At 43.7% G+C, this 5,109-nt stretch overlaps 1 long non-coding RNA gene across 1 annotated transcript; it reads right to left on the bottom strand.

The window, feature by feature from the left end:
• Window positions 1-3,708: 3,708 nt before the first annotated feature.
• Window positions 3,709-5,058, bottom strand: LOC127750860 (uncharacterized). Its single transcript, XR_008011874.1, has 3 exons — window positions 4,910-5,058; window positions 4,521-4,753; window positions 3,709-4,412 (listed from the first exon to the last, which is right to left on the bottom strand). It is a non-coding gene; the product is annotated as an uncharacterized LOC127750860 (long non-coding RNA).
• Between the last annotated feature and the right edge of the window lie 51 nt (window positions 5,059-5,109).

The raw sequence follows: 5,109 nt of genomic DNA on the forward strand, positions 1-5,109 counted from the left end.
AAAACCGTTACCGAACAGCAGAAGTTTCATGTTCCTAATTTTTGAGTAATAAGACACCGACATATGGTTCGAGTATGTCAAATTTAGGGCCTGGAAGGCCCTGTCCCCTACACCCTGTCCTTAACTCGTCTCGGTTGTCAGCGCCGCAGGCCTAGCTATATGTGCGCCAGGCGCGTCGCAGCGTAACAGTGTTTCGTGAGATATCGCGAAGCCTGTTACGCGAGACGTGGTCTGGCGTACATATAGCTAGTTACTTTGGAAAGCACGGCGGCCATAGCACATTTAGGATAGTCATCAGTTTTCGTTGAATTACACCCCGAGAAATGAGTGGTTGACATTTCAAAATACCACATTTGCCACCAGTTATTGGCTGAGCGATTAGCGAAGCCCATAACTCCAATGACCGAAAAAGTTTCATTCTGTTTGTCTGTTTGTCTGTCTGTCCGCACGATAACTCGAGAAATAATTGAGAGAGCGATCTGGAAATTTCAGGGTCGTTTTGTATCATAAAAAGACAGATCGAGTTCGAAGATGAGCACTGTAAAAAAAATTCTGAAAATTCAGTAGATGTTTTTCAGAATCGGCACTCTGAATTTTGTTTTCAGACCATTACTCAAAATTTTCTAAGTTTAGACTTAAAATCTAGACTTCTTACTCTGAATCAGGTTTTCAGAGCAATTTGTCTGAAAATTTTAAAGTATATTTTCAGACTATACACTGAATCTATAATTCAGAGTTACCGGTATGAATTTCGAGTGGGAAGTCCACCGGACAGGCGGGCGAAGCACACCAGTAGCTGACGCTGCTCCCCACGCAGGTAGCCGGCAGCCGAATGGTTAAGGTTGCGGCTTCCGAACCTGAAGGTTGGCCGTTCGGTCCCAACCAAGGGCAGTACCGAATGAACAGATATGTCTTCACCTGGGCCTCTACCCCCACAACTGTTAAGTCGTTCGCTATGTGTTCATTTTTAACGTTTGCAAAAATATTTTCATACCGGCTGTCTGAATTTTCAGACTAAGTGGTATGGTAAGGCACTACTGAAATTTCAGACCCAGGTGCAGTCTGAATTTTCAGACTACTGGTCTGTAAAAAAAACTTCAGACTTAAGGTACTGAAAATTCAGTAAAACCTTTTTTACATTGAGCATTGTAGCTTAAAAATTGACTTTTGAAAAAATCAAAAACCACAGGACGCAAAATATTATTTTTTTTCAAATATTTTTTATGGGTCTCTGAAGGGTAACTCGTGAAAGTAGAAGTCCTTGGGCGAAAATTTCATTCGTTTTGCTCTATCTTGTTCTATTTGAGTGCTAGAGGGCATTTCTTGACAAAAATAAGGTGAAAACGACTAAAATGGTCTATTAAGTCGTAAAAAAGGCCTATTATTGAAACATTGTGAAGGAAGTAACACTAAAACCACACAGTTGACGTCGAACCACACCCTCCTTTAGGCTCAAGGGTCCCTAGATTAACTAGTATCACTAAAACGTTAATTTTTACATACCAATCTATCAAAATTGGAACTTTTAATCGAACAGTAGAAGTTTAATTTCCATAATTTTAGAGTAAAAATTTTCCGCCAAATGCTGTGAGAATTTCAAATTTTGGAGCCGTAAGGTTCTGTTCCCGAATACCCTCCCACCAACTCGTCTCGGGTGTCAGCGCCGCAGGCCTAGCTATATGTGCGCCAGGCGCGTCGCAGCGTAACAGTGTTTCGTGAGATATCGCGAAGCCTGTTGCGCGAGACGTGGTCTGGCGTACATAGAGCTAGTTTAGAATAGATGGGGTTCTACTTTGACGGTTTACCCTTTAGGAACCTATAAAAAAATATTTGATAAAAATACATTTTGCGACCTGTAGTTTTTGATTTTTTAAAAGGCCAATTTTTGAGCTAGAATGCTCATCTTCGAGCTCGATCTATCTTTTTATGATACAAAACGACCCTGAAATTCCCAGATCGCTATCTCAATTCCTTCTCGAGTTATCGTGCGGACAGACAGACAAGCACACAAACGAACAAACAGAATGAAACTTTTTCGGTCAGTAGAGTAATGGGCTTCGCTAATCGCTCACCCAAAAAGTAGGGCCCAAAATCCGTCCAAAAATGGGTTCCTTGAAGTCCTGATCACTCGTAGTTAGTCGGCAGATTTGGAAATGTTAGGTCCCAAATGTCGTTTGAGATGGGAGCATTTCTGCTTTCTCCATGGCTTGGATCTTGGTTTAGGGGTTGGGATTGAAAAATTAAAGGTTGCGGGAGTACGATATGAGTTTATGAACATTTTAGGCAAAAATAAGAAAACTGTTTTGTTTTTTCGATAATGATTTTTTATGAGGAGCTAAAAGTGGCAAAAGAACCACACTACTCAACTTTCTGACTGCTCCATCTTAAGGAGAAGGTTGAGTACTTGAGGATATATTTTCTGAGACGCCCTGTACGAAGTGTGGAACGTCTCGAAAAATGGTGGTCAAAACGCTCGAAAATGCATGTTTTTAGCCAGATTGAAGATTTTTCGGTTCTTGTCGGGTTGTAGCGTGAAATCCAAGCTCGGTCCCATATGTTTTACCCCTCTTATTTGAAAGGTCTAGTAACTGCAGTGTGCTTTCTCGTTTAGATGGCATTGGCACAGGTCTGCTGGTATTAAAGAACAATTTGAATCTCGATCTAGAGGTGTATTATTCGTCTGAAATTTGTGAGAATGCTCTGATGGTGCAATCCAATAAATTTTCGGGCCAAACAGTGATGCTGGAGCGGAGATAGCGGGGGAGCTCACCTCTCGCCTGGGCAGGCGGCCTGGCGCGGTCGGTCTCGGAAGGCGATTTTGTCCCACATCCGAATCATGCCTCTATAAGGAGTTCATACGAATAAAATACATCATGATGCAAAAGGCAGCTCAGCACGGTCTTCTCTTCCTATAGATGATGGAGGTGACCGGCATGACCGCTCACATGGAGGCCAAGGATTGGAAAACCATGACTCGATATGGTACCAACTGCTCTACTTTTTTGCAACATAAACACAACTTTGCAGACCCAAGAGCAGCGCTCCATGTAGGTTTTCCTGTGCGCACGGTCAGAAAAAAATATGCTAGTGTTTCGTTGGCTACCTGACAGAAATGCATTTTGGTTAAAATAATATACTTTGTTTTTAGCCCGCCCTTCTGCTTTGAAAAAGCTATCCAGCGGGCTTATTCAAACGACCTCCTGTCTGTGTGTCTGTCTGTGTGTCTGTCTGTCTGTTCCACTAGAAGATGTGCTAGGGACTTCAAATTTTCAGGATATCTTAAGGTTCACTCCTAGAAAACGAAACGCCTACGGCAAATCCTGGCAATCACCCCTAAGGGGCTGAAAGGGGGTATCAAAGAAAAGGGGGTGGGTCAAAAAAGTTAGAAAAAAAATATTTTTTTATGATCTCCTAAGGGGTAACTCGTGAAAGTAGAATCCTTTGGGCTAAAATTTCGTCCGTTTTGCTCTATTTCTCACCGTTTGGGTGCTGAAGGGTCTTTTTTGACAAAACTAAGCTAAAAATTGCTGTAGTCAACATTTAGTTGTACAGGAAGCCCCCCCCCCCTTTCTAAGCAGAAGGGTGGGTTGTAGTCACGGTGCGTCACCGTTACATTCCTATATCATGCGTCTAAGGGGCAAATTTTAATGACGACGAGTTTTAACGGGCCGAAGGCCCGCTATTTTACTAGATTATGTTTTTCAGCAAATTCAGCAAAAACGGTCGGGCTGCAGGCCCGGCCCCTGCCGAACGGAGTTGCCGGCGCAGCGAAGCGGAGCTGGTAACTCCGTTTGGCGGAAGGGCGGGCCTGCTTGTTTATTCTCAGGTGAGACAACGTGTTGGTGACGTATTGTACATCCTGACATTCGCAGGTCATTGGGGTGTAACCATAGGTAAGTAGATAATTGTGGGACATATCTAGACATCAAATCGACGGCTCCTTGCAAAAGCATACGTTCTTTACGGCACGCGTCTAAACCATACGATCTATACGGTACGTCTCTAAAACATACTATCCGTTTTCGGCGGTTTTCGCTTGCACATTTTCGGCAGCCGTTTGGGAATAGAAGAAAGTTAGTAAACATTCATTTCTCGGTATCAGGTGAAAGTTCGATCTTACCTCTTTGTATTCCTCCCATAGAAACAATAAATTTTTGCCCTCAAATCTGGTAAGCTATCAAAAATATGCTTGCAAAAACAGCTAAAAACGGATAGTATGTTTTAGACACGTATCGTATATAACGTATGTTTTAGACGCGTATAGTACAGAACGTATGCTTTTGCAGGGAGCCATCGAAATATTCTTGTTCAGTTTGATTCTTACCTGAAAACAATCTCTCTATTCCCTTACAGGAGACAACATCAATGAGGCCGTCAACGATGCATCACAGGCTTGGTGGTCGTCTGGAATGCTTTCAAAACCAATGTGTCAGTGGCCAGAGTATGTTCGTAGCTAAAAAAAACTTAATGAAAAAGGGCATAAGTGTGTATGCTAACGTCACTTTTCTTTTACAGTATACCTCATGATATGGCAGGTGTTACCATTGCAGCAATATTCGAAGCGATGGGCGTGCCGCATGACAAGATAGACCTCTGGCGAAGGGGTGTGCTGCACAATATTTTGCCCGACCGTGACTTTTGTAACCCCAACAGTGCTGTGAGAGGCTTCACAAACCCATGCATTGACTTTCTTCTTGGTTATGGATCTGACGCTGATGAGGTATGGAAGAGTGCAGTCATCCTTTTTCCATTTCTATAAATAAACATAGAAAGTAACTTTTTAGCGGATGATACCTAACAACCTTACACTAAACATGACTAGACAAAGTATACATGAGTAATGTAAGGTGTCATTGCTTTTACTCTCGAATACGAAATAATAAAGAGAACCAATACGAAGCTTATATACATTGCGCTAGGGGGGATGGTGACTGAAGCCTGGTGTCCGTCGCGTCGCTCGCGCTCGTCCGCCACGCCGCGTCCGCCACGCCACGCGTTGTTGCGCCGAGCTGAGCCGCCCGAGCCGAGCCGCGCCCGAGCCGAGTCGGCCGTGCTCCCCACCACCACTGGAGCCCCGCACCGCCACTCCCCCCGCCCCCGTTTCCCCAC

This window comes from Frankliniella occidentalis, unplaced genomic scaffold (genome assembly GCF_000697945.3).
Source record: "Frankliniella occidentalis isolate FOCC.00 unplaced genomic scaffold, Focc_3.1 Scaffold274, whole genome shotgun sequence".
Taxonomy (NCBI): domain Eukaryota; kingdom Metazoa; phylum Arthropoda; class Insecta; order Thysanoptera; family Thripidae; genus Frankliniella; species Frankliniella occidentalis.